This window comes from Protopterus annectens, chromosome 5.part1, assembly GCF_019279795.1.
Source record: "Protopterus annectens isolate FY-2018-M chromosome 5.part1, PAN1.0, whole genome shotgun sequence".
In the NCBI taxonomy this organism is placed as follows: Eukaryota; Metazoa; Chordata; order Ceratodontiformes; family Protopteridae; genus Protopterus; species Protopterus annectens.
The window spans coordinates 71,949,394-71,962,967 of record NC_056736.1 but is presented as its reverse complement, the minus strand read 5'-3'; the positions used below and the strand labels follow the sequence as shown (position 1 = coordinate 71,962,967).

The following is a 13,574-nucleotide window of genomic DNA, read 5'->3' as shown; positions in this document are numbered from 1 at the left end:
CATTGAAAATGTGTTCCTGACCTTAACCATTTTTTATCACCAACCAATGTACCTATGCAAATTTTAAAATAATGTTACAAAACAGCTTACGAGAAATAATTATTCCCATACAGTGTAATGGACAACCCACATATCTAACACTGGCAAAGGTGTCTATATTTACATTGTATACAAAATTACATCGCACTGCATCCATCATGCCAAAAATGATCTACTCCCCTTCTGCAAACACTTTTAAAGCCAAACCATACATGTAGCAAGCTAATATTGATTTTAAATCAACTCTTTACGTTAAAAATAACACAAAATAATTACTGAAATATAGCTATATGCCCGTATAACAAAACCACAGTTGTATACTTCGTAACTGTAAAAATCCAATTGAAAATACCGTGCAGCAAATGGCCGACTACACGTGACGATAACGCGAAGCAAATGGCCGACCGCTTCCCTTTCCCGCTACACAACTGACAGTCGAGTCCACAATCCCTCCCCTTTCCCCGCCCTGTGGCGTCAGTCATAACGTCATCGGGGTCCCTTCAGCCATCGGAATCTAGCCACGACCCATCGATCAGCGGCTGAGGCAGAAAAACAAACGGTAAGTTGTGATCGTTTTGGCTCTTTTTTAGTATACGATTGCTCGCGTATGTTATTTTGTTATGTCGAAATTTGCTTAGTTGTTGGGGAGTGTGGCAGGGTTCAGCTTATGTACGTAGTATTTGAGTTTACATTGCGGGAAATGTGGAATATTTATAACCCTGTGGTTGAAGGTTCCAGTGTTCCTTAAACTACCCATACATTACACATTTAGTTCTCTCCGATTTTTACTGTGAACTTGCTATATAATGTTTATGATCTGTCTTATACTGAGGGTTAAGTTAATAAATAGTGATCGAGTAATGCAGTGCATACAGAATTTCTGTATGTGTTTATAGGGGCTCTTATTTTATCGGCCTTCTGGCTAAACACTGACAGTATTTTAAACGTAATTGTGATTTTGGATTTTGTTATTTATTTAATTTTGGCTTTTGCATTTGATCTTTTAGGTAAGAAGTACAGAGCTTTCATTTTCTGGACTGTAAGCTTCTACTAATCAGTGTAGTTTATGGAATGCACAATCAGGTGCTGTAAATTCTAATTTTGAAAGTTGTAGTGTCTTGATTTTGAAAAAACAATAATGGTAAGCCTGTATAGCAGTAATGTTTGCATTAATTTTATCTTATTTGGTACAAAAAGTACTGCCTCGTTGCTGTATGTGTTGTAGTGTAATTGCAGTTCATTTCAGTCACAAAACGATAGGAAGTTTGGGTGGTAAAGGGGTAAGAGCTAAGCAGCAGCCTTGTTCTACTGAGTTTGTCATAAAAGTGTCATTTTTGATTAGAACAGTCAAAATGGATAGTCGAGGTTGGTGTTTGTGTGTGTGTTAATGCTGCTTGGTGTGTGAAGTTCAGTTAAGGTAGTGTTGAGTGAGCAGGCAAGGTGTATGGAGTGTTTTATAGGGGGTAATGATGATCTCATTGAATGGAAGAGGTGTATTGACTTTATTTTATTTTTAGTAATTCTTTGTTAATTTGGCAGGGCAATTGAGGAGCTTCTCATACTCTTTTTGATAGGTACCATGGGATTTTTAATGCCCACTTCAGCTACCACCAACTCAAGCAGATGGAACTTCACTTTAGTGCCTCAGTCAAATGACAGTACACTCAGAAAAACAGTATCCCATAATTCTGTGCTGAAGTGGCAACAGTTCAATCATCTGGAGTGGGAATAGAACTCGGAGCTGGTATGCAGTACAAAAGCAGAGCATGCTACCTGTTCCACCATTGGTACTCTTAAGATTGTTGGCAGTGATGAATGGATCTGGCATCCTTGGTAATAAAGCTGATTTGATGCATTGATGCTCTTTATAGTAATTATTGCCCTAGATGTGTGTATGCAAAAAAGCACATGATCAATACTTTGATTGTTAGAGCAATGATGGCAGTCAAAGTATCACTATAAAGACACTAGGTTTTCTGGTGGTATTCCCAACTTAGTGCTGCAAAACTTAAATATGTTGGAGTTGGATGTCCAAGTCAGCAGAGTGCACTCTGCCAAATTATTAACATATTAGTTAAGAAAATTGGTCAGGTTAACATCTACTGATTTTGTAAATGCACATTTTGGCGTGTTTTTAACTTGGAAAAATAATACAACAGTAATCGAAATTTGGGGAAAAAACTGCTGTGCCAAGCAAAACATTACTGTCTGGTGCAGTTAATCTTATAGTAAGTCGCACCTGAGTATATACCTTTCTAGTAGTTTGGTCCTGCCAGTACAACTTTTGACTATATATATCTTAGTTTCTCACCATTTCACAGTGATGTCAGGTTAGCATCCTAGTAGCTAATTTAATTATCCTGTTGTAAGTCAGTTCTGATTTGTGTTAGTCATTGTGTTGACTTCAGCAAGACAGATAAGCCATTTAATGTTTGGGGATCAGGACAGTACTTTTTACAGTATACTGTGTTTCAGATAGTAATTGGTCTCTTAATTTGTGTATGATATCAGATTTTTTTAATAAACTTGTAACAGCTGAGACAACTTGTTGTCCAGAGATAAGCTTTCAGTCAGTTACTATGCCCAACATGTTTCAAACCACATACTCTGGTGTCTTCAACAGGTGACTGTCTCTATAGCTCCAAAAGAGGATGTGAATGATATCTGAGGTGCAGTCGCTTGATTTCATAAATGCAATGATTTGTTCTCTTTCTCATTAAAAGTCCGCTATGATTCATTCTGTTGTGCCCAGTTATCAAAGATGGCTTTTTGGATTTTATTTTAAATTATTAGCAAATTCTGAGAAGGAATCAGGAAAAAAATCCTTGCTGAATTTAAGCCTTCACATGACGTGAAAAGGAAGAAATATTCTTTGACAGATTATAGCTTTTGCACAGCTTGAAATGTACATCCTGAAGTTAAGTATTGCCTTGATACTGAATTCAACAACTCCAAGCCTCTTCAGTAGCAGGTTACGATATACTGTGTCACACACACGGGGAAAGTTAAAAAAGCAGCGGCCTACTACCCTTTGTTAATGTAGGTGAGTACATAGCTAGCAGACTTTTCATTGTTGGTTTATTACGGTGGCATTCTCTGCTCTGGTGCAATGCTGAGTTAAATTAGTGTACAAGCATATTGTGCTGCCATATTGATTTGTCATTATTTTTTTAAAGATCTTGGCAAAATTGGTATGTACTTTTTGTGTTTGTAATTGTTTTGTTTTGCTTCCATTTCTAGACTGTAAGCTTCTGTTAATCAGTGTAGTTTATGAGAATGCAGTATACAGTGCTGCATTTCTGGTAAGGAATGTTATTGAGTTATCTGTAGACAGTTTCATATTTGAATGTTGGCGATCAATTACTGAAGACAACTTCTTAGTAGTTTGTCTAGTTGTGGACTCTGTGAGAAGGATTTTTGTTATCAACATTTTTTTATTTAATGTACAATTTGTCACCTTCCAGAGCATTAATGTGTGATAGCGTTACATGGAAGCTTTTATTTTGTTTTTAATTTGCCTTTTGCTGTCCACCTAAAATGCTTCCTATACATATCTCTGCATTTGTTTTAGTTACTGTTACTACAGTTAGCCGTATGTTTATGAATTTTTTTTTTTAAGTGCAACTTTTAATTGTTCTTCAGTTATATTGCTATTGAATAAGAACTTTTCTTCCAGGGTCTCGATTGAAGATGGCTGCAGGTCATTAGGGAGTCACAACTGTAATACATTAAATCAGTAAAATAAAATGTTTCACACTTGTAGTTTCCAGATACAGTCTGTTGTTTTTTATTGCTGCTTTTTCCAGTTAATTTGTTTCTGCTGTTTCTTTATTTTCTGCTCTTTGATGGGTGAATATGTTAAGTAGTGTTTTGCTCTGCATCTTCTTTCAAGTGTTTAGCAGAGTGATGTGAAAGTAATATGCATTAGGCCTGCATGGAATGTGGCTAAGGCTCCTTTTCTCTGAAAAAGATAGCAAAGACCACTGGGTAGATTTCAGAGAGTGAATAAGTATTTCATTTTCAAGAAGGAAATAAATATTTTTTTTCCATTTGCCAGTCGTTGACACAATAGATAAATGTCTGTATTCTGCTGAAAGACATTTGTATTTCTCTAAATCTAAATGAGAGATGTCAGTTTTGTCAATAAGTATATATCAGAGTTGAGGATCAATCTTGAAGTGAATATTTTCAAAATGTATGTGTTTGGTTGGAACAAACACTGAACTTAGGAGTTGTACATTGAGAGGAAAAGAACACTAATCTGCTAATAATGTTCTGGACCTGAGAGATTACCCACTTTTTCTCCCTTTTTGCAAGATCAAGTATAGGGTATCCTATTTGCCCAGTGTATAATATATCTTTCCCATAATAGCTGCACCACCGACTCCCTTAGGAGATAACTATCACCACGTGTATAGCAAAGCCAACTGGTTATATATTAAACATTGAACAAACCCCAAACTGTGGGCAGCAATGCCAAATGAGGTAGAGTTTCAATATATATTAAAGACACACAGACCTCCGGACTGATCAAACAGTATGATGCACAGGAGACAGTCCAGGTGCAGTTAGCCATTGTAGCTAGCTACAGGCCCCCAAATTTGACTGAAGATGCCCAGTCCACCTATCTGGACCTATTTGAATATATCAAGATTCAACCCTTTTACCCTGATCCTGGGAAACTTTAGCTACCCAACCATAGATTGGAAAAACTCATGCCGGAACACAAATGCCCAGAGAGTCCTCTAAATTATTAATGCAAATGCCTTGGAATAGCTTGTCGATACCCCCACAAGAGATGATAATATCTTGGACTTTGGTATTAACCGATATGAGTAGCCACTGCAGCACCCCTACACTGTCATCCTTCCTGGTAAGATCCAAACATAAAGCAGTCACTTTCAAAGTCATCATCTCCCCTGACCCCCTCTAGCTAGGTCAAACAAAAAACTTCTCCAAAGCTGATTACAGTCGCCTGAGGAATGGTATAAACAGCGTCACAGTCCCCTCCCTCTCTGTAGGAACTGGCACCAATGTCCACATCTACACCAAAGTACTGTTTGAGCATTTATATAAATGCATGGAATCAGGAATATCTGACATGACAAAAATCATCCTCCGCAAGGAAGAGTAAACCTGTCTGGTGGACATCTGCAGTAAGTAAGTTAGATAACAAAAGGAAAAAAAATGCTGTCCATGACCAAGAAGGAGCAGGTGCCCAACTGGAAGCAATCTCTTCTTTGCCTGAACAAGCAACTAAGAGCACTAGAAAAATCCTCTAAAGCCAACTTTGAGTCCAAATTGGTCACATCTGACAGAGACCATCATAAGGTCTTCTTCACATATGTCTGCAGTCTCAAAGGAAGCACCCAGATCTGCTCAGAACTGGTGGTCAAGGACACCACATACACAAATGCTGTAGATGTAGCCAACCTACTGGCTGACAGATTCAGCAAAAATTTCACCGCTGTCCCCCCCCCCCCCCCAAATCAGTAAATCAGGACATCCCCAGTACCCGGCCCCCTCCCCTTATCTCTAGGGAACAGGTCTTACTGCCCTCTCAAAGGAAAAAAATACAGCCTCCATGAGACTCTGTAACATCCCAGGCTGCATCCTACATGAACTCGGGCATGAACTTGGAGCACCATGAAGCACCCTATTCAACCAAAGCCTGAGTACCGGCTTTGTCCCAGCCAAGTGGAGGACAGCCACAGTCATCACTTTACACAAAGATGGAGCGTCCACCAATCCAGGAAATTTTAGATCAGTCAGCCTAACTAGCCTGATCTGCAAGGTCATGGAATGGATTATCATGGATCTTGTTAACAGAGACATTGGCAACCCTGGAAACACTCGACCCCACATAGTTTGGCTTTGTCAAAGGGAGATCATGTCTGTTAAATCTGGTTGACTTCTTTGAGGCAGTCACCATAGCCATGGATGTGGGGAAGACACTGCACACTTCCTGCCTTGACCTGGCCAAAGCCTTCGACACAGTTCCCCACTCAGGCGTAATAGATACACTCTCTCAGCTAGGCGTCAATCCAGATGTTACCATTTGGGTAGCAAACTGGCTCACTGATAGAACCAACCTAATCAAAATAGGGGAAGCCATTTCGAGCAGTAGACCTGTAACAAGCAGCATACCCCAGGGATCGGTCTTGGGGCCTCTGTTATTCTGGATATACTTCTCTGAGGTGCAGGCGTCATCAGTTCCCCAAGTGATGTCGATGTCCTCCAAGAGGGTCTCACCCAAACAAATGACTGGTGCCAGAAAAATGGTCTCAGGCTGAATGGCAAAAAAAGGCATCATCATCCCCTTTGGGGAGTGTGACGTCCCCATGTTATCACATTAATAAAAATGTCCTAAGCACGCAGTCAGTGGTGAGGAATTTGGGCACCCAGGTTGACAGCAGCCTGACTTTTGACCACCATCTACATGGTCCACCACATAGTAAGGCTATCTCATCCAGAGACAAGGAGGTCTTAACATCCCTGTATTCTTTCCTTTATAAGGCCAATTATTGAGTACAGCATCCCCTTCGGCATGTACCTTGCAAAGCACATGCAGCAGCTGGAGAGATCACAAGAGGTTCCTCAGCAGGAGAATCCAGGGCCTCTAACATCTACCCTACACAGGCTAAAAGCCCTGTCCCTCTACTCAGTTTCATACAGACTCCTCACAGATGACCTCTGTGTGGCATACAAAGCAATCTCAGACCCTGCCTTGATGGGATTGCTGCATGTCCGCAAGTCAAGCTCCACTCGAGTAACACACACGCAAACTCAACCTGGCCTGTGACAGTGCTGCCTTCTGCTTGCTAACTTCAATGCTTACTTTTCATAGTATACCAAAGTTGCTCAAACAAGCCTTCATGCGATTATCTGTAGCACTTAAGAGAGGTCTGATGCTTGAATACATCTTGTTGCTAGTTATCACTCTGTGTACATAGCCTTTTTATTTCAGAGGGGTACTGTCCTGCTTCTTTGACTTACTGTCTAGTACTTCTGCTTCTACTCCTTTTTTCCCTGAATCTACTAGAAAAAGGATTACATTAACATATTAACATTTACATACTGTTCATGCTTGAAAATTATTTGTTGCAAAGTAAAACCATAACTGTTTTCCCTGTAATCTTTATGTAGGAGTTAATGATTGTACTAAACTAAATTTTAATTAAAACATGTTTAAATGTTTTAGATTGCACTAGTAAATCTACTGTAAAACAGCTGTTTGCATATGTATTGTAAGCATTCTGTTAACCTGCATATGTAGTGTAATATGTCAGCAAATTAATAGTGCACTGTCAGTGTTCTATTATTAATCATGTTGTTTGGAAATGCTAGACATTGCAAACTCTTAATCACTACAAGTGATCTGTTGTTAAATTTGCATATCTGAACATGTTGAAAAAGTGATTGCCTGTGGACCAGGACCTGGACATTTGGCTGCATTGTGTTTTTTTTTTTTGTGGGACTTTTTTAGTACATGCCTGTTTGAACTTGGGACGTTCTGTTGGAGTTTCAGATGCTCTTCTGCCTACTATGTTGTCATTTTGTAATATTGTTGCACTTGTCTAATAAGCATCAGGGTTGTTTGTTTAGTTATGGTTGAAACTGTGTGGGGCACCATGTTTTGTTCTTTAGAGACTTTGAATTTCCTCTGGATGTGTTGAGTCCTATTGTGGGTGGTGTTCTTCAGATATATTCTTATGGTGATTTCTGGTGTGTGTGCTTTTGGTTATGCTGGAGCATTCAGCTAGTGAACTGTTTGGGCTCTTTTTGGCTTTTGACAGTTTTGTTGATGCATCTCATTGCATAAACAGTCTTACAACACAATTGTTTCTTTTTAGTTAAACAGTAATGCATATAAAGAAGAAACACTCGTGGAACACATACTGTATTGTATCTGTTTATTAGGGAGGTTTTATCAAAATTTTTAAAACTAAGTAAATACAAATTAAAATGTTTGCAGTGTAGTATATAGAATACCCTTAAAAGCTGTTATTTGTGTTTTTAATTTTCCTTTCACTTGAAGTGTTCAGAATATTCAGTTTAATTTTTTTGTATTTTGGTATGGACAGGTTGGCAGAAGAGATCAGACAGGAGACCCCGTGGACTATGATGTTTGCAGATGATTGTAATGAGGGTAGGGAACAGGTGGAGATAAGCTCTAGAGAGAAGAAGAATGGGGTCAGCAGGACTAAGACAGAATGTATGTGTGTGAATGAGAGGGATGAAAGAGGAATGGTGAGGATGCAGAGAGTAGAGGTGGCGAAGGTGGATGAGTTTACATACTTGGGATCAATAGTTCAGAGTAATGGCGAATGTGGAAGAGAGGTGAAGAAGAGAGTACCGGCAGGATGGAGTGGGTGGAGAAGAGTGTCAGGAGTGATTTGTGACAGACGAGTACCAGTAAGAGTGAAAGGGAGGGTCTACAAGAGGGTAGTGAGACCAGCTATGTTGTATGGGTTGGCGACAGTGGCATTGACAAAAAGGCAGGAGTCATAGCTGGACATGGCAGAGTTAAAGACTTGCACTGGGTGTGATGAGGGTGGACAAGATTAGGAATAAGTATATTAGAGGGTCAGCCAAGGTTGGAAGGTTTGGAGACCAAGCCAGAGAGGCAAGATTATGTTGGTTTGGACATGTGCTGAGGAGGGATGCAAGTATATTGGGGAAAAGATGCTAAGGATGAGAGGAAGGCCTAAGATAAGGTTTATGGATGTGGTGAGAGAGGACATGCATGTGGTTGGTGTGACAGAGCAAGATGCAGAGGACAGGAATAAATGGAAACAGATGATCCACTGTGGCGACCCCTAACTGGAGCAGCCGAAAGAAGAAGAATTTTCCTTTCACTTAAAGTGAATTTAATTTTTTTGAATTTTGGTATTTGATAATGAAAGATTCATTTCTTTTATCTCCTTCATAATTTGGATCACAGGAAGTAAAAGACAACTTGAGTCTTGCAACCAAGTACCTGCCCTTAGACCATACCTTCTTTTTCAAAGAGGTTAGGCAACACACACCATTGCTGAATTTTTTGTATGTTTGACTAAATTAGCGTTTTTCTTTCCTGTCAGGAACTGCCTTACTGACTTTTGAGGGTTATTTATTTTCTTGTGAGCAATAACAAATCCCTCCTTTTTGGCAAAGGTTATTTTCAGAGATTTTGAATCGGGTCATTTCGGCCATCAGAGCCGTGTAGAAAATATTCCTCATAACTGTGTAGGTAGCTCAGGTACCATCTTGACAGAAACAAGTCATTTAGAAAAGCGTGTCTGTTATGTATTTCTTGTGTTGGGACAGAAAAAGGACAACTTGTGTCAAACAAACATTTTCCAGGCGTTTGTCCCTGGCCTTCACTTTTTGTTATACTCATCACGACGAACCATTTGCAGACAGTATTGAGGCACACACTCTGAGGGCCTTTAGTTCTTTGGTATATTGGAAAAGGGTGAATTCTAGAAGCTTCCTAGAAACACTGGAATCTTCATTTAGATACAGGAGGACTGACTTTGCTAGAACTGTTCTCCAGGGTTTCCTTGCTGCATATTCTTCCCCCTCCCAGGCTGAATAAGTTATAGTATTTTAACAGCAGACTACTGCTTCAGTGAGGAATCTGTGTAGCTACTGTTACGAGTAGGTTTAACTTACTCAACTACACTTTTTTTCCTTTTATTTGGAGGCGTTTTGAGTATGCATCAATACTCCAAAGAGTTTTTGTTTGTATTGGAGTTTATTTATGATGGTGGGCCATCTGGGTTCTTTGTTTTTAAATATCCCATTATATTTAGATCTGGCTGGGACTGACAAGCCTATACATTTGATCTAAGTTGGCATATAACATTTTTGTAGTATCTTCTGTGGGAAAGTCTGGGTTGATGCTGCTGGAAGTGAATTTTGAAACTTCATCATATAATTTGAGATTGGTGTAAGTTTTTACCAAAGGGGATGTCGGTGCACTTTTTGGCATTGAGCTTGAGGCCATGGCTTTGACACCAGGCATCTGTCTCCGTGAGGCCCTTTTGTAGGATGTCCACATCATTAGGAGTTTCAATTATGGCTCCTAGTTTGCAGTCATCTGTGAACTTCGTTCGCCAAAGACCTTCTGTGTTAGCCTGTACTTCAGAAAAGTAGATGCCAAACAGGAGAGGACCCAGGACTGAACCCTGTGGTATTCCACTTGTCACTGGCCTTAAGTTGGATTTGGAGTCTGCTACTTTCACGGTGTGGGTTCTGTCAGTGAGCCAGTGGGCACCCCATCTTGTGACATAGGGATTTATACCTAGTTTAGTGAGTTAATCCTTAATTCCAGAGTGGGGGGTGGTGTCAAAAGCCTTGGCAAGATCTAGATAGGCTGTGAAGCACCTTACCCTTGTCTATGGCTTTGGTGACTGCTTCAAAGAAGTCTATCAGGTTTAGGAGACATGATCTGCCTTTTACAAACCCGAACTGGGTAGGGTCCAGAGTTTGGAGATTACCAATGCCTTTGTGTATAAGATCCATGATGATACGTTCCATGCAGTCCAGGCTCGTTAGGCTAATGGGGCGGTAGTTTCCAGGGTCCGTGGTGGCTCCCCCTTTGTGGAGTGGGATAACCGTCACTGTGCGCCGTTCATTGGGCACAAAGCCTGAGGTGAGGTTATGGTTGAACATGGTGCTTAGGTGGGGTGCCAGTTCATTCTGCAGTCTGGGATGTTGTCCGGTCCCATGGATGCTGTGTTCTTGGCTTCAGAGAGTGTGGTTTTTACCTGTGAAGCCGTGATTACAGGAACTTTGCATTCTTCTGGTATAGAGATGGGCCCTTTATGGGGTGAGAGGGAGGGGGCAAAGTTATCACTGAACCTATCTGCCAGGATGTTGGCAGTATCAGTTGGTTCTGCATATTTAGTGCCATTTGTGCTGTAACTCGGAGCAGATCTGAGTGTTGCCATTGAGATTCTTGGCATAGCTATAGAATGCTTTGTGGTTGTCTTTAGAATCAGTGGCGGTTTTGTTTTTGTAACTAGCTTTGGCGGATTTTATGAGGGATCTCAGCTTCTTACTAAGGCTGACCAGGGAGTTCCTTCAATCATGGGATTTATTTTACTTTTTTTTTTTTTCCCGCAACAGTTTCTTTCTTCTGTTGTAGAGTTTATGGCAGGGGACCACCAGATTGGCTTCCTTTTTTGGAGGATAGCATCTGGCAGGGGACCACCAGATTGGCTTCCTTTTTTTGGAGGATGGCATCTTGATTCTGTTAGGGATAGCATGATCCATCCCCTCATGTAAGTGCTTATAAAGTGCGTTTGTGTAGGATTCAGCATTCGTACCTCTATTGTCCATCTGCATGGGTGTCGTGAAGTTTGCCACTTCTGTCTTAAGAAGTGTGAAGTTGGCTTTGGAGAAATATTTTACACTGGTTTACCTAATGGAGGGTGGGGGCAGAATATGGATGGCTAGGTTGATTAGCTTGTGGTCGAATCTTGCCAACGAAGAATTGACCTCTGGTGTGGAACACCGGTTGCCCATGTTGGTAATAACCAGATCTAGGATATTGCTGCTCCTTGTGGGGGTGTGGATAAGTTGATCCAAGGCATTGGAATTTATGAATTCCAGAAAACGTTGAGCAAAAGAGTTGGTACATCAGTAGTTTTCCCAGTTAATGGTGAGGGTAGATGAAATTGCCCATTATTAGGGTGTTGGGTTGTACCCTAATATTTTCCAGTGTCTCAGGAAATGAGGAGTGGGAATCCTGGGGCATGGTGGGGGATCTGTAGCAAGTTACAATTTGGATTGCGGTCTTGCCTAGAGTTAGTTGCACTTGGATAATCTCGGGTGCATTATGCTGAGCAACTAGCCTGGAGGTGTGGATATCCTTAATGAATATGGACATTCCTCCACCTTTACTGTTTCGGTCAGGTTAGATGGCCGAAAGGTGTGGTATGAATTATAGCCTGGTAATGCAGGGGTGCTCTCTGGAGCCTTGAACCAGGTCTCTGTTACTGCACAGATATCAATGCTTTCCATTTTAAGGAGTGCCTCGAGTGAATCCATTGTGAGGTTTAGACTTCTAGCATTGAGTGGCATTACCCTCAGATTTTGCGTGCTTGTACCTGTTAAGGTAGTGAATTTGTCATTTGAACCTTGCCTAAAAAAGGCACTATAGGGGTGGCAAGAGCCTTAGCCAGTATCCAGAATCCCAAGGGCGACAGGTGCAGGCCATCTCTGGTAAAGCATCGTGATCTGTCGATCATGTCATCCCAGGCAGACAGATACTGGATCCCCTTAGAATTACGCCAGAAGCTTAGCCAATTGTTGAAGTCAATCATTTTGTCCTTGTACTGTGGTATCATTCTGGGTGATGGCAGGATGCTACTTGGGGCTCGGGTCATATCTGCCTGGGCTACAAGATCAGAGAGCTCCTCCATGTCTCTTTTTTCATGTAGTCCAGGTTGGTATGTCTCAGGTCATTCACACCAACATGGACAATGGCAGAGTTTCATAGTTTAGTACTAGGCTATCTGCCCTGAGGCATTTGCAAGCCTAGCCCTAGAGATGTGGCTTTTGCCACCCCATGTAGTGGTACTAAATACTGTGCCTTTGTCTAGTAGTGACACATTGAAGACCCCCTTACTTATTAAAATTAGTTTACTGTGCCTCTGTTAAGTAGCGATACAGGGGTGACCCCCGGGGTAAACCTACGATCTCCCATCCACTTGTCAAGATTTCTCTTGAAGAGAGTCAGTGAGGGGCTCTGCCTAACATGGACTGGGATTTTGTTCCAGAGTGTGGGAAGCCTCTGAGTTATGAATCTGTCCCTCCAGCATGTTCTATTCATGTTTGTACTGAGGTTTAAATCTTTGGCTCTCGTGGTTCTTATGGATTTTGATTTTTTGAGGTGGAGCATGTCCATCAATTCCTGGTTGGACATGGCCTTGTATGTCAGGCACAGATCACATCTGAGCAGGCGGTATGCTACTGAATAGAGCTGGAGTTTCTTTAGCCTGGCAGCGTATGACATTTGTTGGAAACCCTTGATCCTCTTGGTGAGGTACTTCTGGGGTCTCTCCAGCTGTTGTAAGTGCCAGGTGAGGTACATACCAAATGGGGCATTGTACTCAATCATGGGCCTGATAAGGGAGGAGAACAGGGGCACGATGACCTCCTTTGATCTGGATGTGAACCCCTTCATGATAAGGTGGGCAAGGTAGAAAGTCTTTCTAACCACTTTGGCAACGTGGGTGTCAAATGAGAGGTCACTATCAACTTGGGTCCCCAGGTCTCTGATTACTTTTTTGGTACTCGGTGGGTTACTGTCTATGTGATAATTTGTGGGTATTTTGTTTTTCCCAAAGGAGATGACTATACATTTCTTGGCATTCAGTTTAAGGCCGTGATTCCGGCACCAGTTGTCCGTTTCAGTGAGGCCTTTCTATAGGATGTATGTGTCAGCTGGTGTATCGACTATGGCGCCTAGTTTGCAGTCATCTGCGAACTTGGTCAGCCACAACCCTCCCATGTTTGCTTTCACATCTGAGAAGTAAATGCCG

The 13,574-nt window shown here is 41.3% G+C and overlaps 1 protein-coding gene across 7 annotated transcripts in view; it reads left to right on the top strand.

Moving 5' to 3' along the window:
• The first annotated feature begins 529 nt into the window (after positions 1-529).
• HIPK1 (homeodomain interacting protein kinase 1) overlaps positions 530-13,574 on the top strand; it is a 1,001,014-nt gene continuing 987,969 nt past the window's right edge. For 3 of the 7 annotated variants that reach the window (XM_044072893.1, XM_044072894.1, XM_044072891.1), the window contains exons 1-2: positions 574-598; positions 2,833-3,082. The gene's annotated coding sequence lies outside the window, so the exon portion shown is untranslated. Of the gene's footprint in view, positions 599-2,832; positions 3,083-13,574 lie in introns of all 7 variants that reach the window. The other 4 variants (XM_044072897.1, XM_044072896.1, XM_044072895.1 and 1 more) reach the window with 3 other exon arrangements.